This window comes from Myotis lucifugus, unplaced genomic scaffold (genome assembly GCF_000147115.1).
Source record: "Myotis lucifugus unplaced genomic scaffold, Myoluc2.0 scaffold_107, whole genome shotgun sequence".
NCBI classification, from domain to species: Eukaryota; Metazoa; Chordata; class Mammalia; order Chiroptera; family Vespertilionidae; genus Myotis; species Myotis lucifugus.
The window spans coordinates 3,668,868-3,693,813 of record NW_005871155.1 but is presented as its reverse complement, the minus strand read 5'-3'; the positions used below and the strand labels follow the sequence as shown (position 1 = coordinate 3,693,813).

Here is a 24,946-nt window from a genome sequence, read left to right as displayed (position 1 = left end):
TATATAAGTAGATATGACTACATAGCTATGCTACATGTCTTAGCACAGTTCTTGGCTTGTAGTGGGGTTCAATTAATAATTACTGATAATTATGATAATATGGTGTATTTTATCACATTGGCTCAATCAGAATTATAAAGAAATCCAGAAGCATAATTGCAGGGCTCAGTAGTTTTCTGCTTTGAATTATTAAAGGAAAGAGAAGAATAAAGTGCTTACATTTATTATTTGTAGTTTCAGGGGGTAGAACAACAACAAAACAAATTCAGCACAGGATAAAAAAGAGATTTCTAATATGAAGACTTCCCAAGTTACTCTTCATTGGTCATGCCCAAGCAAAATTAAGATGCCCATTCATTAGGGGCATCAGAAAGTGGATTTCTATGTTATGCTTCAGGTTAAACTAAGTGACTTGTACAGTTTCCTCCAAGCATTTTGAGTTGTTGTTTCTAACTCAGTTGATTATACTATATATTTGTTGAGTATAAAGATCATGTTTTATATCAGTTGGTATCAGTAGTCTCTAAACTCTGCCCCACATAGCAGCTGGTCAATAAGTTTTATGAAATGAAATTATAGAAGACTCATCAAAGATAAGGCAAAATTAGGAATAGTATGTGGCTCCCTTGTGGGACTGGGAAGAGCTGAACACATGAAGGAACACATGAAAGGTGGTACTGTTACTGGAGGAAGTGGGGCAATGAGTGATTTTCACTTGCCTGGAATTACATCTCTGGGCTTCTAAAGTCCCATTTCTCTTAGTCCAGTCATAGATGAAGTGTAGCTGGGGTTTCAGTAAAGCCAGAAGCAAAGTCAGAGTCCAGAGTTTCTGTTCCATGTTGCAATTGGGTGCAGTACAGCATCATGGTAGTTGCATCCATTATTCCATTGTGTGTGGGGGGTCTGCATGGCCGTGGGCCACACAGAAGAATACAGGAGAGCACAGCCCACGTAGCAAAAGTCCCAGGGGTCCCGAAAGCACAAGAGAGTGAATTCCTTTGTTCAAGGGATTGAATACCCCAAATCTATGAGTGCTTGCAGTGGCCACACCCATCTGGCCAATGACCTTTGTTCCCATGTGTGATTGACAAACAAGTATTGCAGGGAATATGTCTATAATATCTGGCCTTCCCTTTGCTCCTTTCCTGTTATAAATAAATAACTAGGTTAATTACAATGGTATCAGTACCTTTCAAAGGGATAGGCAGTGTGAGGTCTCTTGCAAAGGATACAGATCTAGAGAGGAGATTATGGATTTGATTTTGGACTTGTTGAGATTGCTATGCCTGAGAAAGATGGACAGTAGGGATCTGTGTAAATATTATGGAATTTAGGAGGAAACACTCATTTGGTAGGCCTGAGGTCCAGTCCTGGTTCCAACACCGATTAGTTCTGTGTCTTTAGGCAAGTTATCTCATTATTTTAGGTCTCAAGTCCTCATTTGTAAAAGGAAGTAAAATTTTTTGCCTACTTTTTAGAGCTGCTATGGAGACATTTTCATGGTACTTCCCACATAGTATAATTTATTGCTGGCTTCTTTACCATTGTAATTATTGTCATTATTAGTTTTTTTCTAGTGATAATCATTTCAGTAAGTTGAGTGCAGAACCCATAATGCAGTGTCTGAAACAACCAAGATTGTCTACTAGTCCTTCTGAAAAAATTGAAAAATGGAGTGATTATAATAGATGCAAGCAAAACAACCTTTTTATTTTTTTAGATGAGAGTAATAAGCATTTTTATATGCTGAAAAGGAGCAAGAAGAGAGGAAAAAGTTGAAGAAGAGAGGAAAAAGTTGAAGAAAAGAATGAATTAAGGGAGAAAGATCTGTTGAATCTATCTATACTAATAAAAGGGTAATATGCTAATTAGACTGGATAGACTGGAAGTCTTCCAGACGTCATTCCAGACATCCTTCTTGACAAAGCCGGGGCCCAGGGGAAGCCGCCCAGGGTCCCAGGTGCCTGCCTGGGCAAAGCCGGCCCGGGTCCTGAGTGCCTGCAGCCAGCCAGAGGGAGGGAAGCCCGGATCCTGGTTGCCTACAGCCAGCCGGAGGATGGAAACCTAGGTCACGGGGGCTGAGGCAGAGGCAGTTAGGGACAATCAGGCAGACGAGCAGTTAGGGGCATCAGGAAGGCATGCAGAGTGGTTAGGGGCAATCAGGCAGGCAGGTGAGCGGTTAGGAGCCAGTGGTCCCGGATTGTGAGAGGGATATCCAACAGCTGGTTTAGGCCCAATCCCTGTGGACATCCCCCGAAGGGTCCCAGATTGCGAGGGGGTGCAGGCCAGGCTGAGGGGACCCCCTCCCCCCTGCACAAATTTTGTGCACCGGGCCTCTAGTATATGTATAAAAGCCTAAGTGACCATCACAACCAAAACAACTGAACGGACAACTGAACAGGCTGCGTGAGGTGACCAGGCCGGCAGGGGGCTTAGTGAGGGATGACCAAACGACTGAACAGCAGGCTGTGTGGGGCAACCAGGCCGGTGGGGGGGCCATGAGGGGTGACAAGGTCAGCAGGGGGGCCAGTTGGGGTGACCAGGCCAGCAGGGGGGGCAGTTAGGGTCAACCAGGCTGGCATGGAGGGGTCAGTTGGGGGCAACCTGGCCGGCAGCCGGGGGCAGTTAGGGGAGACCAGGCCAGCAGGAGGGCAGTTAGGAGCAATCAGGCTGGTAGGGGGTGCAGTTAGGGGCAACCAGGCAGGCAGGTGAGCGATTAGGAGCCAGTGGTCCAGGATTGCGAGAGGGATGTCCAACTGCCGGTTTAGGCCTGATCCCTGTGGGATCCCTGTGGGATTGGGCCTAAACCGGCAGTCAAACATCCCCTGAGGGGTCCTGGATTGGAGAGGGTGCAGGCTGGGCTGAGGGCCCCCCTCCCCACACACAAATTTCGTGCACTGGGCCTCTAGCTAAGGAATAAGTGAATAAGGGGCATGATCCTCAGTAAATCTAGATTGATGGGCTTTGTCTAGGAGGAAAGGGGCCACATTTTGGTGATGGAAAGTCAAGGGGTGGGTGACAGGGAGTGAGGAGGTAAGGGATTTTTAGCTTATAATGTGTTCAATAATTAAAAATAATCAAACTGTCATATTCACATTTTGAATTAGAATTATCATTATTCCTTTTATAGGAAATTCCTTACTCTTTACTTTTTAAGAGACTTGTTTTCTAAATAACTATGGAGTGAAAAAGAGGGCAGTTGATATTTTGTTCTTTTATTAGTGAAGAAACTGAGACCCAGAGGAAAAATGTGACTTATCCTAGATGATGAAGGTCCCTGCTAGCCCTGGAACTGCAAGCAAATCAAACCCATTTCTGAACTACACACCTGTCATTTCATTCCCTCATCAGTTGGTTCTGATCTAACTTTGGGACTTTACCTCCTACCGCTGACTTCTAGGTCTGGCATCTGACTTTGCCTCCTCGCACTGTCTCGTTCTCTCCCCTCACCCCCCACACCTCTTCCCCACCTTGCAGTCTTTTCCTGGCCTGCCTTCTGGATTTTACTTCTTATTTGTCTGGCAGAATTGCCTTGAATTCAGCCCTCTAAAACCTAAACCCAGAACCTGATCAGGCCAACTGTGAGCCTCTCTCTGCTTGATAGAGTAAGTATGGCTTTAATTTACAACTAATCTTGGTTCCCTAAGCCCACTAGGAGCTGGGACATACATCATTTTAATATATATTTGTAGGTATTTGTATCAGCCAAGTTTAGGGGGGCAAGTACTAATGGAAAGCTCTGCCATTTAAAGCTTCTACAATTTGAATAGGACTTGGCTGCTTCCATGTAGACAGTGAGCCAATGGCTAGCTGATCTTTCTTGCATTCATTTGTAACTTCCTATTTCTAAAGATAAAGACTCTCTACCTGCTTGGATAGAGGGGTTGCTTTTCTTTTGCCTTCTTTCCTGACATCACCCATCCTGCTCTCTGAGAAGTTTGGATTTATTGAAATTAGGTGCTGCTCTGGAAAGTGTTTAAAAGAAGACTCTCCTGTCCATACTTGAGCAACACTTCTAACCAACTCGCATGCTCCCATGTACAAATTGGCATCATTTAAATTCTCATCTTTATATCCTCTATGTGCCTAGGAACCGTCTGCTAAGTCAGGTTGTATTAAAATTATAACATTAAGATACTACTTGTGTTTAGCAGTGACCAATTTATTAGGCACCATGAGAAATATGCAGAGAAGTAAAAAGACCCCAGAGTAAGATTTACATCATCATCGACAAGCATGAGAAAATTTCCTATTCTAAAGTAACTATGAAACTTTTACAACTTCAGAGTATCATATAACTGCAAAATTAAAGTTTCTTAGTTTTAGTACTTGTGAATGACTGAGGTCCCAATTGCTCTAATTCTACTTTTCCAAGCCTATAGCATGATTAAGTTCATTTCTTTATTTGATGAAATTCATAAAGTAAATATAAGATTTTTTCTGACTAGCAAAGTATATTGTAAAAAATTTAAAAGCATGAACAACAAGTTAAAAATAACTAATAGTTCCACTTTTTGGATATAACATTTTCATTTAAATAATTAAAATAATTATGATAAACTTTTCTCTTACCATTGAAATGATCCGAGTTAGTTGAGTTTCATCTTTCTTTCTTCTTAGTTGTCTTTATTTTTGAAAGTATTAGAGATATCCCTCTTTCTCCCCCATTGACCTGCTCCACCCCAGGCCTGCCCACCCCCCAGGCCTTCTCCACACTATCATCTGTGTCTATGGGTTATGTATATATGCATATAAGTTCTTTGGTTATTAATCTCTACCCCCCTTCCCTCTGAGATTCATCAGTATATTCCATGCTTTCATGCCTCTGCACCTGTTTTGTTCATTAATTTATGTTGTTCATTAGATTCCACATGTAAGTGGGATCATCAGTGGCTGAGTGTTGACCTATGAACCAAGAGGTCACGGTTCAATTCCTGGTCAGGGCATATACACGATTGCAGGCTCAATACCCAATGTGGGGAGTGCAGGAGGCAGCTGATCAATGATCAATGGTTCTCTCTCATTATTGATATTTCTCTCTCTCTCTCTCTCTCTCTCTCTCTCTCTCTCTCTTCTGTTCTGAAATCAATTAAAAATACATATTTTTAAAAGTTTCATCTTTCTATACATAACTTTTAATGATAACATAGTATTTTTTCAAGTTGTGATCTTCAGTTTCTTGAACTAATTTATTATTGGTAACCATTTTATTTTTTTATTTTTTTATGTTTCAGATACACAAGAAATAATTTTTAAAGCATAAATATGTCCCATAAAATATTTAGGACTTACTGAAATTATTTTATTTTAATTTAAAATTCAAATATAAGTGGACATCCTTCATTTTATATGAAAATCCTAATTGGTGAATTTATACGTCACCTCTGCAGAAAGTTGGACTTTCTTAATGTAGCCCCAGAGGTGTGTTGTGCCTGGTTCAGATGAGCCATAGGGATGGCAGTTCCTGAGCCTTGTAGCAGGTGGCAGGGCGCCTCAATTGCTACCTCCACTTCACACCATGAGTTATGCACATATCATTTTCTGAGCCTCAATTTCCTTATTATTATTATTTTTGTAAGTGAGATGGGTGCACTAGATGGCATCTACTTGCCCTTCCTGTTCTAGAACTCTTACCCCTTTACCTCATCATTCTATACAATGAACCTATGTTGATGAACTTTATGAACCCATCTTCAAATAGCAAACATTTAAAAGGAACAATCAATTAAAATATTTATGTCCCTATCCCTATCTCTATCATTATATCTACACCAATAACACCCAAAATAATATGATGAGAAGAAACAAAACAAAACACTGAGATCCCTTCCCTAGGATGACCAGAATGATGAGAGAACAAAACATTTTAAAAGAGTGTGTGGTCAGATTTTAGTCATCACTTGTCCTGGCTTGATTAAAGGACTGAGATATGCAGAACTGCACCAGATAGTACTCACTTTCTCAATATGCACTTTAATACCAGGGCCACATCTTTTGCTAGCATAGCAAGACTTTCCTAGACTCACTGTAAAAAATGCAGCTCCTATTAAATCTCAACATATTTTTCCCCAATATATTTCCCATATGCAGGTTGAACTCTTCCAGAATACAGGCAAGAAGCAACTGAGGGTTCAGGAGTCGTGTTGCTTACACAGCATTTGCAATAAATAAGACCCATGCCCTACTATCTGAGTCTAGGAAATAATTTAAAGACAAATGCTACTGCTGCTTTTGTCAGTTACTCCTTAGTTGTTGTCATGCTATAAATATTTTGCCTTGGAACTAGAAATTCTTGCTTCCACCTTAAAGACTTCTCCTTTCACCCAGGACACAGCATACAGCTTTCAGTTCAATGGAAACTAAGGAGAAAAATAAACAAATGGGGCTACATCAAAATAAAAAGCTTCTTCACAACAAAAGAAACCATCAACAAAACAACAAGAAAGCCCACTGCATGGGAAAACATATTTGCCAATGTTATATCTGATAAGGGTTTAATCTCCAACATTTACAGGAACTCCTACAATTCAATCAAAAAATGGGCAAAGGACCTAAATAGACACTTTTCGAAAGAGGACATAAAGAAGGCCAAGAGACATATGAAAACATGCCCAAAGTCACTAATCATCCGAGAGATGCAAATCAAAACAACAATGGGGTACCATCTCACACCTGTCAGAATGGCTATCATCAACAAATCAAAAAACGACAAGTGCAGGCGAGGATGTGGTGAAAAAGGAACACTCGTGCACTCCTGGTGGGAATGCAGACTGGTGCAGCCACTGTGGAAAACAGTATGGAGTTTCCTCAAAAAATTGGAACTTCCATTTGACCCAGTGATCCCATGTCTAGGACTATATCCCAAGAAACCAGAAACACCAATCAGAAAGGTTATATGCACCCCTATGTTCATAGCAGCACAATTCATCATAGCTAAGATCTGGAAACAGCCTAAGTGCCCATCTGCAGATGAGTGGATTAAAAAACTGTGGTACATCTACACAATGGAATACTACACTGCTATAAAAAATAAGGATCTTTTACCATTTGCAACAGCATGGATGGAACTGGAGAGCATTATGTTAAGCGAAATAAGCCAGTCGGAGAAAGATAAATATCACATGACTTCACTCATATGTGGGATATAATGATCAACATAAATTGATGAAAAAAAATGGATCCAGAGACAAGGTGGCACTGAGCAGACCATCCAACCTTGGGGAGAGGGCAGGGGAGGGGTGGTTAGAGATCAACCAAAGGACTTGTATGCATGCATATTACCATGACCAATGGACACAGACATTGGGCGGTGGGGGCTTGCTCTCTGGGGTGGGAGTGGCGGGGGGGTGGTTAATCGGGGGAAAAAGGAGACACGTAATACTTTAAACAATAAAAAAAAGTAATCTCATAAACAATCAAGAGGAGGTGGGATTCAAATAGATGACTTGGTGTAATAGAAGTTAAATGACTGAATTATCTCTTTTTTTAGTCAATTAATTTGCGAATCAAAATAATGAAGAGTTCTCAACTCTAAATATAACAGATAAAGAGGTAAGATATGTTCATTCATAATTTTAACAGCATTTATTGTTTTTTCTCATTATATATTTCATATATGTACATTAAAGCTATTGGAAATGTGAATGCCAACTGATAAATGTAGAAGAAATAATGCAATTAGAAAATCACCATTTAGGACAACCATTATAGAAATATTTGATTCAGACTAGGAAATGGATGCTAACACTGGTGGCTGATGCTAATGAGATACATGATATTTACATATCAAACATTTCTAAACATATCAAAATATTGCTCTACAAGGCATTTGTTAATTACAAAGGAAAAATAGCAACTTTACAGTAGAGAAAACTGTCAGACACCTCCTTAACCAAATAATTACAGCTGAAGCCACCAGAAATGGGACAAATTTATATTATGTGGTTCTTAACATATGAATGAAAAGGATACAATATCACAATAATTTTATATTCTTTTACTTCTCTTGCTTTAGTGTGTTTTAGTGGAATGTATAATGTTCTCATATAAAGATGCATGGTATAAAAAACTGTTCTGGTTTCATAAGTGGATAGAGTTTCTTATTAATTTAATGTAATGTATTAAATATAAATAATAAATAATGTTTAGTGATTGTATTTGTTTATTATTTTTCTTTTTATGTATCTTGTTTGTTTTTTAAATGTTAGTGATTTTTAAAATTAATTGCTGTAAATTATTTTTAGATAAAGATATCAATCAAATTTGTTGCAAGTAAACAACTTGTATACTTGTGGGATTCTACCGGCTTTCAGTTTGCCTCTTGTATGTGTGTGCCAGCCAGGCTATTTGATTGGCTGAGTGAAGAATCACAAGGTCTATTCCTTGCATTAGATGCTGAAAAATTTAAAGATATAAAAATAGTAACTTCTTACTTTGGGATGGGCAAATCCACTGATTATAAGCCCAGGGGTATTTCTTCGGTTATCTGAAAGCCAGTGAGAAAGGAGATTGATTATTTTCATCTTAAAGGCTCATTTCCCAGACCAAGATAACAAAACAAATAAATAAAAAATGAATACCAATCAACTAAACAAACACAGAATAACAAAAAAACCCTGACACCACAACGGACAACTCTGTTTCTCTGAGCTTTATTGATATCTCTCTGTATGTATATTTTGTTTTTTCTTGTGTTTTTCAGCTTAGCTGGGTTTTTACATGTTGATGGAAGCTCTTGGAAGGCCTGAACACATATGCATATGTGTTCCCAGTACCTAATGGCTAGCACTTAATGCCAAAGGAATTACTAATTATTAACAGGCATACTGGACTGGGAAAATGAAGACATCTGAGAGAGAGGAAAGTTTGAAAAGAACGAGGAACTGAGAGAGATGCAGAAAGATGACAAAGAGAATCCTGACAATTTTGCCTAAAGCCAACTCTACTCTCAAGTTTTAACAAGGTTTTCTTTCACTGCCCAAATGCCTAGGATTCTACTTCTAATATTTTTGTTTTGTGCAAATAGTTCCCACTTGGGAGTGGGAGGAAATTCAGTTGAATAACAATGAAGAAACTTTAATAGAAGATAGTTTGGCTCAGGCTTTACTCTGCCATTTATTTACTATCCCCTGGGATCATCCGTATAAATTATTCCATATCTCTGCTCTGTCCTTTTTATAATGTAACTTTTGTCAAAAATACACAATTTTACAAAATTCACAGATTTCCATCTCAATCAATTTATTTTCATGAGACCTCAGTTTATGCACAGATTGTATCAACAGCTACAGGATCAGCATCAGTTGTCAAGCACAGGGAAAAGGCAGTGCCCAGTCTCAGAAATAACCCTGGACTGGAGTCACCAAGCTTGGTCCCCAGGGAGGGAAACAAAGTACAGGCCTATGGATCAACTGCTCTGCCTCCTCCCGGGGAAGAGAACACCCCCTTTATCTCGGAAAACCACCTTATGGGCATTGATGGTAATGGAAGAGGCAGCCTCCCTTTTCTACATTTCAAGCACATTCTGAATGATTAAAGCCAAATCACTCTGGGTCTTAAAGTGAGAGGTGCTTTTGATAGAGGCTGGGGAGTCTGAAGGACATGTTTTCAAGGACTAGTGAAAGAGAAGGGAACTCTACTAAGAGCTAAGACTTAGTGTACAGAGGAAACGAGTAAAGGAAGTGACATGAGAACATCATAAGTTACACTCATTGAGTGTTTGCTATGTTCCAGACATTTTTCTGATCACTCCAAACAGATCTTTCTTTTAACCCCTGAAAAACTTATTTGGTAGGTAATATTGTTTCTATTTTACATATAAGAAAAGTGAGGCACACAGAGCTTCAGAAACTTACTCAGAATCACACAGCTGTAAATAGCATATTATGGATTGAAACACAATCTGACCCTGAAAACTGGCTTTTAAACCACAAAGCTATATTGTTCTGAGTCATCAATAGTAATCTTAGGGAGAACATTAATTCTCCCACTGTGCATGGGATGGTGACTCCAGCTATTTTATTTTGTTTTTAAAGGAATGTACAATTTCAAATGTCCAGAGGGATTGGGACCATCCAAGGAGTATAACTGGGTTATACGTAGATTCATCTATTTATTTTTTAGTGTTAATTAATTGGTACAATAGACTATTCTACAAGTTTTGCCCTGATTCTAAAAGGCAATCACTGTGAGCCAAACACAGAGACATTAAGTTATTTATTTTTCAGTCTTTATTATGGGTAAGAGCTAAGTGACGATTTCATTATATGATTTCTGTTGTCTTATTAGATGACACTCTAATCCCAGCTCTTAAAAAGCAGCTTAGGTGAAACCTTGGTGACCCTAGAAGATAGTAAATTATATTGGAATGAATAATAGACTGGAAATCAAGAGCTCTGTGTGTAACTTGGCTCTCCCACTGATGTTTGACTAATATTTATATAGTAAATTGCCTGCTTGATGTATTTTTGGAAGTCCTACAGGCATCCAAACTTCATAAAATATAAATGTCCACCATTTATGCTTTTGCTCTTAAATATGCTTCTTTTTTCCCCTATGTACCACCCTCTACCTAATCGTTCAAATAAAAATATTAAATCCTATCGACATTACCTCTCTATATTTCTTCAGTGGGACATCTCATCTCCATGTTTGCTCTCATTGCTTTTATTCTATGCCTGGGTGACTGCACCAGGCTCTTAATAAGACATAAAGACTCCAGGCTAGGCCTTTTCAAATCTGACCTCTGCTTCACACCACTATACCATCTCTTCCATTTACTGAAGAAACAGATATGGTCTGTCCACTTCCAGGCTGAAAACGACCCAGTGGCTGCCATTGCTGAGTCTAAGCAACTTGTCAGAGTATCTAAAACCTTTGCTCTTCAGGCCCTTGTTATCTGTGCAGCCGTTGTCCTCTCTTCATGTCTCTTCATGCTTTTACACATCAGACTGCTTTCGTTCCTTAAGCTCTACGAACTTTCTTGCATTCATACTCAAGCTAGACTCTGCTTGGATGAAAGTTTCCTCCTCTTCTGGTTAAATTCTCATGTCCATTCTTTCTGTTTCCATAGCACGCTGCAAATATTATCCTAACATCACATCTTAAAGAAGTTGTCTTAATTCATTCTTTCTCCATGATAGGTGATAAACTTTTCAAGGGCAGGGCCTCATTCTAGTCACCTTTTCAGCCCCACTGTATAACTCAGTCTAGGACATGGGAAGTGCTTAATAAATTGTCCTAAATCCTCAAACTGAAATGATCATATATGAGTCACTTTCCTTCCCAGGTTTCATCCACATTAAAAAAATGAATACCATTATATATTGCAGATAAAATCCTACTTAGAATCATATGTAATATGTCATTTTCAAAATCCTCTCTATGTAATTATGTGTTTGAGTGTTCAATTAATAAGACGCATTTTATACTTTTACACAATCTTGTTTATATATTTTTTAAGTTTTACAACTCACAATATCCAATGCATATGTATTCACATTTATTTAGTGATGTCAAACTCCTTATATTTGGCATTTGAAAAAGTTTACAGAAAACTTTCAAATCAAATAATAGTAATGAAGAAGTTAAATAAATGTCTTAAATATGCAACATTGGTTAGCATTTGAGATTTAAAATGCAATAATATTCATTTAAAGTAGTATTAGAAACCTATTGTACTTAAATGTATATTAATATTATGAGCTCACATGTTTTGAAATCAGACTTATTTGGTTAAAATATACAATCTGCCACTCATCACCAAGTTAACCTATGAAAGTTAAAACAAAAAAAAAGTGAAAATTATTCCTATTTTTAATTGGGACCATAATACCTCTCTTTCAAGGGAATATTAAGCTTTAGAGATGACTTTTAGTAGCTTTACTACAATTTTAATGTTGATAATAATGCTAGTGATACTGGTGGTAATGATGATGGTGGTGGTGATGCTGGTGCTAGCTCTTCCTACCTCTCTGCATTTTATACATGAATTTACCCCTGTTAAGATAAGTTCCCTCATTCCAAGGGCTATCCTTCTTTCATTTATCCTCCTTCACATAAGTCTTACTTTACCTTTAGGTTTTAGTCTAACATCATTTTCTCAGGAAAGCAGTCCCTGATTTCTCAAACAGTCCCTATTTCTCTCTTGGAAAGCACCTGTACGCTTCTTTCATTGTGCTTCTTACAAACATAATAAATTTATTACTTACAAAATACTATTGTAAAATCTTCCCCAACTTGCGTGTGCTCATTTTTATTTCTGTATCCCTAGTTTGGTACCGTGCTGATAACTATCCAATTGAAATCATTGTAAAAGGAAAAAAAAATGTTCTTTTATACTCAATTCAAAGAGTTGCCAAAAGTGACTGTTTCTGTCTGCAGGTTACAAGCATTCCCAACATGAGAACCATTTTAAATAAGAGAGAGAGGATTTTTCAAAATCTATATAACTAGAGTCTCAGGTGAATCTAAGTATCTTACTAAAGGCATATTGTAAAGAAAAAGAAAACAAAATATTTGGTGGAGGACTGAAGAAAAGTAATTAAAAAGAGGCTGTCCTGTTGTTCTGCCTTTTTGGTTTACTCCATAGGAGGAAAGGTCTCCTGACAATAAGGGTGACTGAGGGACAGTGGGGCATTGCTGGACACCAATGAATCCCTCTATGCTTACTGTCTTAGGCCACAGTTGCTGTGCAGGGCAAGAAAGGTCCATAAAGATGACATGTTTGCTTGGCGGCTCCCTGTTGGGGCTCCAATGTATTACCTGGATCTAATTATCTCATCTCCGGCTGACAAAGGGGTTTGTTTCCATGGAACGTTTCCATCACTCCTGCCCCAGTCCAGCTTCCAGGGAGCTGTCTAAAAGCTTGATATATTTTTGGATCCCCTGCTCATTGGATGAACAAGCTGAAGCAAATATGTATTGACCTCAAAGCATTTATAAACTGTAGAACATTATATTCTCATCAGAGCCATAGGGGCAGTAAACTATAGTTTCTCTGCTGTGAAACATGGTTTTGCTTATGCACTGTGTTACTGGGGTTGTACCTAAACAATAATACATCATTTGTGGCACATGTCGCCTTCTTTATTGAAAGGCAAAACAAAGAGTTGAGGACAAAAATCATTACTTCTTTAGCAATTTTTCACAAAATGCTTTTCTTTTGTACTTGACACACAGATGGGACATTGTACTGCGAGGGAAATGATGTATGGCAGTGTGACAAATTTCATTTCCCTTCTAAAACCAGAATCAGAAGGATACACACATTTTAGAAAGTTGTGTTTCCTTAAAAAATTAAATAAGCTTTAAAAAAGAAGTTGGGGGATATTTAGTGGGCTTCCCTGGGGAGGCATTTGTATGCTTTAATTGAGTTGTTGGGTATTGATCAAAGTGCTTAAATGAAAATATTGGTAACAATAAATCGGCTCACGTAAGAGTTTCTGTATCATCTTGGAAATGATGACCCATGGCTGAGGCTGGATTTAACCGTGTGAAGCAGCCCAGTAGGACTTGGACAGACAATGGCAAGGACCCCAGTTAGCTTCCCCGGGCCCAGCAAAAGTTCTATGTGAACTTTCTGAATGGTAGAAAAAATAAGGCAGCTGCTTCCAGCTCTTGCTGTTTCTTCTCTATTGTTCCCTTTTCTCTCCACTTCACCCTACATACAGTGTTTCTCAAAGTGTGTCCACCCACCCACAGCTTCTAAGTCACTGATATGCTTCCTAAAAACGGGAGATTCCCAGCACCACCTCTGTGCTTCTGAATCAGGGTGTGTAAAATTGGGCCTGGGGATCTGCATGGTTCATATATCCACACGGTGATTTTCTGCCCTTCTAAGCCTGTGAATCACTGCCACACGTCTTATCCCAGGCTGCTGTGAGGAGGAATCATGATAACATCAACAAAGGACTGACTTCTTTCTCTCAGGGTCACTTTCTCTCACTGTGTTACATTGTGACTTATAAAAGTGTTCATAGCTACAGCAGGTTCTCCAATAAGTCCTTTTGTTCAGCGTCATTTCACTGTAACATTGATGAAATGCTGTAGGAATCGAACTCTTGTTTATATCGATCAGCCTATGATAAAACTGTGGCTTCATTATACATCTTTTCCCACCGTTCCAAGAACCTATTGACAACGTTAAGACTTTCGGTATAATTTAGCGCCACTCTTCCAGATAACATGTTTACATTTTATCAGGATCTTCTTGTTTCTATCACATCATTTCATAAATTGCATTAGACATTTGTTTAAATAAAAATAAATAAATAAGTGATTTAAATAGGTTTAAGAAATGATGGGTTAAGTTTAGTGAAATATTTATGTCTACAGGACTTGTCAGGTCCTTTAATATAGGCCTGTACACCGGGAATCTTCAAATGGGGTTTCTTAAACATACTTGACTGGAAACTTCTTTGTCTTAAATGAATTTCTGTAGATTTGTATTTCTAAAATCCAACTGTGGAAAATACTGCCCAGTTCAGAAGGGATACCAAAGCATAAATGGAATCCTGGTGGAAATGTGACAGATTGGTTGTGGCAGAAGAGATATTTGATGCCTCTTAAGTATTACCACGTATGTGACTATTTATTATGCTCATAGAGAGCCCTGCATTTATGTGAAGAAAATTACTTGATAAAGATAAAGGAAAAAATACATATATCTTAGTCTGTTGGGGCTTTTATAACAAAAATATTGCAGCCTGGATAGCATATAAACAGCAGAAACTTATTTCTCATGGTTCTGTGGGCTGGGAACTCCAGGAGGAAGGCACTGGCAGATTTGGTGTCTGGCAACAGCCTACTTTCTGGATTATAAATAGCTACCTTCTAACTATGTCTCACACAGTAGAAGGGGCAAGGGAACTCTCTGGGATATATATATATATATATATATATATATATATATATATATATATATATATATAATTTTTTTTTGAAGGGCAGCGCTGTCTTTATTCAACCGTCTCACACACAAATGAACAACCAGGATGTGTACCGCAGAACCAGGAAAGAGCCCGCGCCAGCTCCTGTGTGAACCACACCCCCAGCCCCAGCTCTGCAGGGGCCCCTGGGCGAGGCGGCAGGGTGGCTGCACAGGGGCCTGGTGTGGACTTGGCCAGGACTGTCCACCCAGCGCCCCTCCCCACGTTAAACAGCAGGCTCAGGTCCCAGCAGCAGCCCGGAAGGTAGTGAACAGAGGTGCCTGGAGGAAGAGTTGGCCACTCTGGAAATGGGGGGATCTACTCTCCCTCCACATTCCTGGGGGGGCTGTTCCTGGGCCGACGGGTTCCCAAGGAGGCCACAGCCGCTCCCCAGCAGCAGCCAAGGCCAAGCGGGGCGCCAGATTTTGTTGCTAAGATCCCGGGGGCTGGTGGAGAGAGTGGAGAGGCTCAGGCATGCTCTGTGGGGCCAGGCCCGCTAGTGTGGGAGTGGGCAGGGGCGGCGGGCTGCAGGGGGCCAGCGCTGGGCTCTGGGGAGGCTCGCAGGGGGGCCGCGAGGCCATCGGCAGCGTCTGTGTCGAGGTCCAGCCTCCAGTACGCTTTGCACAGAGGCAGATCGTTAGCTTCGCGGAGACTGGAGCTGGACGAGTAGTAAGCCTCCTCCAGCTCATAGAGGTCCATGGAGGCCTCTTCCCACAGGGCGGTGAGCTTGCGGTCGCACTCCTCCTGCAGCGCCCGGAGCTGCTGGTTGCGCTGGTCGATGGCCTCGTTCACCGACAGGAAGTCGTTCAGGATCAGGAACTGCTTGAGGTCGGAGACCAGCTTCATCAGGGACTCACCGGCTCGGACGATTTTGGAGGCTCGCACGTGCATCTCGTAATTGTCCTGCTCGCCTTGGGTGGCCCTGGACACCTGGGTCTCATCCTCAATCTTGGCGGTCTTGATGATCTCGGTGAAGTTGTCCATCATTGACTTGACGTCGTCCTTGAGCCGCTTGTTGTAGGACTGCAGCAGCGTCTCCTTGCTCTGCGGGAGGGCTCTCTGCTGGGCCATGGCGGGGCCTCCGTCCGTGCAGGCAGCAGAGGCCGCGGGCCACGAGGCAGCACCTTGTCCGCACACCTTGGGCCCGGCGGGCACCTGGCCAGGATAGGCCTGGGGACGAGCAAGCACCCCCGGGAAGTGCCGGCTCCCGGGCGCCACTCAGCACCCGGAGCCTGGGGTCCTTTTATAAAGGCTCTAATCTCATTCATGAGGTCTTCACCCTCATGATCTAATCACTTCTCAAAGGCCCTACTTCCAAATACCATCATATAAGGGATTAGGTTTACACATATTACTAGGGCGGGGCGGGGGGAGGGGGAGGGGGAGTATTTAGTTTACAGCAACGTTTTAGAGAATTTAATATTTGCCCCAAATTGGTTCACACTACTAGAAAATATTTCCTAGGTAACATTGTAGTTATTTAAAAAAATCAAGTTGCTACACTTACCTTAGTACAGATCTATAATATTTAAAATACTGTAATTTCCCTTTTATTTTTTAAACATCTCATCAGTTACTTGAATTATGAAAAAGTCAGCAAACCTTTGAAACACAATGTAAATACTGGGTGATGGAGTGTGTTTTCTTCCGGGATACTTCTGCAAATATTGGGTCTGCTTTAATTTCTGTAGTTTCTAACCATCTTGGGATCATCATGTACTCTTTTGGGATTTCTGATGATACTAATGGGACTTTCCCCTAAACATTATAAATTCACATGTAAAACAGTCCCTGCTACATTTTCTAGGGCTCCATGAATCATCATCTGAAGCCTACACCAGATGCTGTAAAGACATCTTCACAAAGGATCCTTGGGCCAGTATTTTCCTCAGGAAGATAGATTCTCCCTCAGAAAGATAAATTATCCTCTAATTTGCCAAAGTCCATAAACTTTCTACTTAGGTACCTCACTTTTTAAAAAAATATATATTTTTTTAGTGATTTCAGAGAGAAATGGAGAGAGAGAAAAAGATAGAAACATCAATGATGAGAGAGAATCATCCATCCGCTGCCTTCTGCACACTCCCTACTGGGGATGGAACCCACAACCCGGGCATGTGCCCTGACCGGGAATCGAACCATGACCTCCTGGTTCATGGGTCAATGCTCAACCACTGAGCCAGGCCGGCTGGGTGGTACCTCACTTTTTTTTTCTTTTGTGCTGTTTCAGGTAATTGAAGACCCAATCTATATCTATAAAGGTTCAGTTACAACTGGCTAAAACTTCAAGGCACTTTTTTTTTAATCCTCATCCGAGGATAATTTTCCATTGATTTTTAAAGAGAGTGGAAGAGAGAGGGAAAGACAGAGAGAAACACTGATGTGAAAGAAACACATCAATCGATTGCCTCCTGCAGGAGGCCAGGCCAAGGAGGAGCCTGCAAATGAGGTACGTGCCCCTGGAATCAAACCCAGGACCCTTCAGTTTGCAGGCTGACGCTCTATCCACAGATCTGAGCTCAAAAGAACATTTCTAGGTACAGTATGTGGCATAAGGGTTAGGTTCAGGCATTGAAAGTATATTGATCACATGGGCACTTTGCTATGGTCCTTACGCAGTGTCTGGTTCCAAGTGTGCAAAATTTGCCTTTCTCGATCATTTACTTTGGTGTCATGGGTCATTGAGGTCAAGTATCTTATCTCAGCTACTCATCAAAGCTTTCAAGCCTGTATCAGCAAAAGTAGGAATGCATTGTTTTCTTGGCTCAGTCAGTTGGAAATGCCTCTAGCACCTGAGTGGTCAATTGTGTCAAATACAGCCACTAATTCCAGCAGGAAGGTGTCTATATAAAGTCATTGGGTATTTTTGTTTGTTTTTTCTCTTTTGAAGGTCCAACTCTACTTTTATCTTTGTCACATTTATTTCAGATTTATTGCTCCCAATGTTGCTCTTGGTATGCCATCATTCATCAGAACAGGAGAAAGACCCTTGTTACAATTATAGTTAAGGATGATTTAAAAATTACATTCAGTACTATTTTTACCATGGTTAAACCAGTTATGTTTGCACAGTTAATGAAAATGCTAAGAGGTCAAGTAACAAATGCTATTTGCACAAAGTAGAAAATTGTTTCTTCTTTTTTTGGAAATATTGAAATATGAATCTTACTTGCCTTATTCATGGTCCAGCTATTGAGTTGTGCATGGTTCAGTTAAGATAATATGTATGCTTATTGTTTTTTTATATATCAGTTAATAAAAATTAAACCCATTAGGACTATAGCATTAAGACAAGAGAGAATGATATTTTTTAATGTCACACTCAAACCACAACTCTTTTAATCAGCATCTGCTCTGTGTTAAGCTGCCTATAAAATCTGGTGACATGTTGACAGTGGAAGATGAAAACAAACAAACAGGAAAACTATAAAAGGCATGGTATTAACATCAAAGTAGACTAACCCTGGTCTCTTCCTTTGGCATTTGAAAAGCATCTTTATTTTGACCCTAAACAATTAGATTTTCTCCCCATTAATCTTGATGTTGGAGCTCTGGATAAATAAGACTTGCATGTGAAACATGGATGTACAAGGGACTGTTTGAACACATTAAACCATTTGCTATTGTAAAACCTCCTTTATTGTTTGGGACAATGGGAAAACAGATCCTCATTTGTCTGTAGATTAAACTCATGCTCTTTAGCTGTGATGATAGGTACCACAGAGAAGGCAAACCAATTCCAACTGTAGTTTTATAACCCTGCAAATAAAGTAGGTCAAAGGTTTGGGACTATGAACAAGAAATAAGAAGTCTCTTGGATTTTTTTGGATACTGGAGTTTAGGAACTTCATTCCTTTTTTTTTTTAATTGAGAGTGATCATCTAGATTTATCTTAAAACTTTATGATTGTCTGTATCTACACTAAAAACAAATAAAATTAATGTGTGGGATGTCTCACTTTAGAGTGTGGCTGATTATGGTTATGTCCATTCTACAGGGATGGTGCCTACTATGAAAAAAACATTTATTAAACCATGCCTTACATGGAGTACAATCATTTGCCATATATTTGTTTATTAAGTTAACAGTTTATACTATTAGCCCAGTAGTATGATATGTGTCAGGGGTACAGAGATGAATTGCAATCTCTTATCTCATGGAGTTGGTGAGAGAAAATAAACTAATCACCATCCCTAAGGTCAGGGACAACAAGAGAATTACCACACAGGCTATGAGAAGGGATGGAGAGCATGACATTTCTCAGAAGGTGGAACTTTCTTCTCTCATCATGTGACTAAGGGGTTTACATATGATCTATGGCAGGATAAATTAGCCACTAAAGAGTATAAAGCATAGTGATCAGTTTTCCTTCAAAAATAAAATTTGAAAATTTTCATTTTATTTAATAACTTTGCATTTCTCTACCCACCGAAAGGATTTTACCCAACTGTATTTGCAGGGCATTCACTATAAACCCCAGTGGAATACATTTACAGGGTTATTCCAAATTTGTCCTAAGGATCACTACATTCTAAGACAATTCTTTCTCCTTTTTTAACATCTTCAAAGTCTCTTTTGTAAAGGTTTTTATAGACTGTCAATTGGAGGGCTGTAGTAAACTTGGGTTCTTTTGTATCTCTTTTAAATATATTTTTAATTGATTTCAGAGAGGAAGGGAGAGGGAGAGAGAGATAGAAACATCAATGATGAGAGAATCATTGATCGGCTGCCTTCTGCATGCCCCACACTGGAGATCAAGCCCACAATCTGGGCATGTGCCCCAACTGGGCATCCAACCATAACCTGGTTCATAGGTTGACACTCAACTACTGAGTCATGCTGGCTGGGCTGTATTTTTTGTTCAAAGAAATCCAAGAAAGTTTCCTGGAGGAGAGTTGTGGGTATTCATTAAACACTGGGCTGGAGCATAGATGTTAGAGTGTCACTTCTAAGACCTATTGTCCTGTTGATCACTTATTTTTCTTTCTTTTGCTGAGATAAAATATGTTTCTCTTACCCACCCACATGTCTTGGGATTTCCCATTATAAGCATGGATTGGGAGAAAGCCATGGAAGGAGGCTGGGAGCTGCAGCCAGGAAGTCCAGAGAGGATGGGAAACAGGTTTTGTAGAAAAGAAGGCAGGTGGCACAGTAGGCATTGGAAAGGTCAAAGGCATTCTGTGTTGTTTTATTCATGCATTTCTTGGATTTCACCCTTGGTCTAGGTCACTAATGGGCTAGTCATGTAATTGAATTAATTCACCCTCACCAATTGGAGTGCTCCAGTTTAGAGCACCGGTAGGGTGAGTGTTGGTGCTGTGGGAATAGTGACAAGGCAGAAGGAGAGGAAATATTTCACAGACCCTTAAGAGTCGCTGGTATGGGACCCATAAAAGTCACCTACTCAGAGCGATAGCTGTAGCTGAACTAACTGCACCAATCTTTTCAGATTTTTCAGCTACTTTTTAAAATCACTGCCCTGGAAGTCTATTGACTTCGGGGTGCATTGCCGTCATGCTTCACCGGCTGCATTTCTGTTGTTCAAGGAGGACAATTCTGGGAAACCGCTCAGCCGCACCAAAGGCTGTTCTGTGTGAGGTGTTTATTTTCACATCTTGGAGAAAGCTTCAACTTTAAAAACAGGAGACATTATAATACTCTATTTTTTTTAATTATAGAAGAAGTGGAATTTAGTCCTGTTAAAACTGTTATATACCTATAGATACAGATAAACATGCAGATAAAAATAGATATATAGATAGTATGTACCCTAGATGTGAAAGTTAGCTAATCTGTATTAATGCTTTATATATATTTCTCACTCATAAAACCAATTTAATCTTTAAAACAATCTGCTTCTCTGTCTTTACTTCTTTCTCTTTCTATCTTTTCCTATTTTTCTTTTTGTTCTCATTAATTAAACAATAGCAATTAGGCAGCTACAGAATGCATAAAGTCCAATTCTAGTTTTACAACCATAGTAAGAAGATATAAAGATTACATGTATATATGTACATATAATATGTTAATAAGCCTATGTGAAATTATAGCATTCAATGGGTAAGAATACCCAAGAGTTTTCCCCACTTAATGTTACTAGAATAAGCCTCTCTCTAAGGTAATCCATTTTCCTTCATGCTATTTAAAAATAAAACAAAGCACATTTTTAAATTATGCACGTGAAGGCAGGCAATATTCAGCTGGCTGCTTAACATTCAAAGGGGATTTCTGTGATCCACGCTGTCATTGCCATTCCCGCCTGCTCTCCACAGTACAAGAAAACACTGTTATTTACCCTGGGACACAGGTGACTGAACTTATAAAAATCACTACAAGACAAGATGTATTGAGGCCTGGCATGGAATGACAAATTCTGGTGAGGTTCACCAAGAAGAGACATATTGATTCTTAAATGATTAATAAGGAGAATATAATTGTATTTCATTAAGATGGATGGGATTTCATTTAGTCTGTCTTCTCCCTTTCCACTTCAGATGCGAGAGGAAATCAAGTCATCATCAGTGGCACCTCGTGTTAGCCTGCCATGGCAACAAGCTCATTGATTGAGCAAAAGAACTTTCAGATGCACTGGCTGGTCTTTTAATGGGTTGCTGAAAGCACAGATAACACAGCCAAGGGAGCCAACTGGGTTTCCATGGATATATAAAGAATGGACATTCATAATAAGATTTCCTAATGGTTTCTAACAGAGTTAGCCGTTTTATAATTCAAAGATTGGAGTACAAAATGATACCTGCTTCATGCATTCGGTTATAGCTATTACATAGGGGGAGGAAGGTGGATGTGCCCTGTAGCATAGTCAGGTCTCTGGATTAGCAGAGCACTTTGCACTAGGATTTTACTCTATTAAATTTGTTATATAACAATAATAATAATATAACAATAATGGCTAAGTATGTATTGGGCATATTTTGCGTAATCTCAATTATTTTTCAAAATAGTCTTCACTGCTGGGTACCATTAATATCACTATTTTACTGAGGAGAATTTTGAGGTTCAGAGTATCTTCCACACAAAAAGGGTTAGATTCAGCCTTGAATTTAGCATATTCTGATCTTGTTTTTGAAGTAATACTTGGTTTCTGAGGGCAGCAATGTGGTGGTTGAATAAGTATACTTCGGAGCCAGACTTTCTGAGGTTAAGGCCAGCTCCACTACTTAATAGTTATACAAACTATTGAGATACATACCCTATGATGCCTCCATTTCCTCCTCTGTTAGATAGGGCTGTTGTGAGGCTTGGATAAGTTGAGGGATGTAAGCGCTGTGACTGGGCAATCTCAGTGCATGGGACACGGTGAGCATGCAAGATGTGTGAACTTGCCTGGGTTCTTGAGTTCTGCTGTTGCAACGACACATGCTCAAGAAGAAAAGCTACCCTGTGACAGTGCATTTCAAGCCCAGCTTCCCCTGTTCTAGTGCAAGTTCTGAGGCCAAGCCCAAATTCAACGTGCAGGGGAAATACATCCCTTCCATTACCTGTGATATGACAAGAATATTTGTTGAACAATAATTCAAACTATCCAATTGCTTAATTTTTTCAGGACTCAATTTGTCTTCTGTGAAAGAAAATGTAAAAATGGTAACCACCACAGCATGTTGTGACAGATATATGAGATGGAGCATGTAAACTGCTTAGCTCAGGGCCTTAGACATGGTAAAACTCCACAAATGTTTGCCATTACCACAATTACTATTGTTGTTATTAAGGCAGCACAGTATAGTAGTTATAGTAAAAAAGAAAGATCTACCTAATCCAAAATTCTATTTGGTAGGAGAATTATTAACTAGAGCATCCATAGTTTACAATTTTCAAATAAATAGCATTTAAAAATATACTCAGTGCCCTAGATAGTTTGGCTTGGTGAGTAGAGCATCTGCCTGTGGACTGAAGGGTCCCAAGTTCAAGTGTGCTCGAGGGCACATGCCCAGGTTGTGGGATCAATCCCCAGTAGGGGGCGTGCAGGAGGCAGTCAATCAGTGATTCTCATCATTGTTGTTTCATCTCTCTCTCCCTGTCCCTTCCTCTCTGAAATTCCTTCCTCACTGAGTATATAATCAGTGATAAAACTGAACTGAATACATTAAAATAATTTGATGATGCAAAATATTTTCAGAATTTCTCTATTACAGTTTTACTTCACATATTCCAGTGCATAACATAATGAAGTAGTCAATAGATAAATACTGGCTAAACTAACTTATAGTAGAAACAGTTTTTCAGGTTCTCTTAAAGCATAGGATAATAATTTGGAAGTTTTAAAAAAAAACACACATTAAGCAGCATAAAAACAGTACAACTCTTATTTTAAAGTTATTATAAAACCATTTAAAATGAGACAAAAAGAATAAGAAGACAGTGTATGACTTTTTACTAGGAGGATAATTAGTCTTGAAGCCAAAGTTCTGTACTCTGATCCTTATGATTCAGTGCTTGGAATGTCTCCATATCCAGAGGTAGGATCTTTGGTCTATGGAAGTGCATGCAATTCTGACTTTTGCTTTATTTACAAATAAATTTGGAGAACCAATCCCTCTTTCTGAGCCTCTGCGATGGTAGAGGAGTAAGAAGCGGAGTAATTGGGCTTCTCAAATCAGCACCCTGAGGCCTGGAGGGAGGTGCCTCTGGAGAGATCAGGGCCTCCTTAGCATGCACAGCAGCTAGGCAGCCCTGCAGAAGTCTTACCCAGCAAACTCCTGAGTCGCTGGACCAGCTACTGTGTGCCTGACCTCCCAGGAGGGAGGGAGTGACACCGAGCATTTATCAGAGAATGAAGAATGTCTGTGTTTGAGTGTCCGGCAAAGTAAAGACAAAAGAAGGAGTTCGAAATTAGCTCTCAGTTCCTATGTTTGTAAGAGGGATGCACTCGTCATGTGAGGTGAAACTGCTCACCAAGGGAAATTTATACCAGCATGACATGCAAACTGGTCTGGAATCACTCCGCCCCAGTTTAGAACCCTTATGGGCAGCAGAATGGGGCTTGTCCCAAACTGCATGGCAAATGTATATTAGGCAACAGAGAGCGCATTTTCTAATAAAAATAAAATACAGCTAAAATGGCACAAGAGTCTCCTTAGATTTAAAATGGTTCCCATAAAGTAACATTTTGATGATTTAAATGGAAATGAATCAGAACATACAGATTAAATTTCCTTGAAAAACACGTTGGCTTCTATATTTTTTTTATTAAATTTTCATTTCCAATATCGAAGTAGGCTCCAGGAAAAAATTAAAAAGGAAAGAAGGATAACAAAAACATATATTCAGCTCTGAGCATGATGTTGTTTCATAATATTTTCAGTAAGAGAAATTGAAAAAAAATTAAGCTGGTATGAGTGCTTGTTGTACAATATATACTGCTGATATCATTGAAAACAAGATGGACTTGGAATATAACAGCAAAAAAAACCTGGTTAAGTATAAAATTTCATATATAATATTTTTAAAACACGTAAATGACCCTTCTTATTAAAGAAACATAACTTCAAGAGATTCTCTTATATTGGGACATTTTAAAATACTATCCTCATGATAGATTGAGATATTTCTAATTGAAACCAGGTTTTGTAGACTAGAATGGATATAATGCTTACTAGAGGAATTTTCCTAATAAAATAATCATCAAAGGAAATTAAAAAGAGAGGCTTATGAAAAGAAAGTGATGTGCTAGCATGATCATTATTTACCAAATATTAACTCAATTAAGGAGCACTGTGCATGATCTCATTTTATCTCACAATGCCCATGTTGTGTTATTGGTTGTTACCTCTGTTTCACTAAAATGGAAGCCTAGGTTTATGGAGATAAAGCAATATGCCCAAGTTTGTGAACTTACCAGGGAGTGTACTACCTAGTTCCCACATTATGCTATGAGCAGCCTGCCACACAACCCCCCTTTCTTGATTTAGCTCCTTTGTTTATGTATAGGACAAGCACTAGTAGTTTTTTTAGCAAGGGGACATAATAAGCTATTGTGCTTTCTGGGCATGAAATTATCT

At 39.4% G+C, this 24,946-nt stretch overlaps 1 pseudogene; it reads right to left on the bottom strand.

Annotated features, from left to right (window-relative positions):
• Positions 1-15,040: 15,040 nt before the first annotated feature.
• LOC102429011 lies at positions 15,041-16,150 on the bottom strand (annotated as a pseudogene).
• Positions 16,151-24,946: the final 8,796 nt, after the last annotated feature.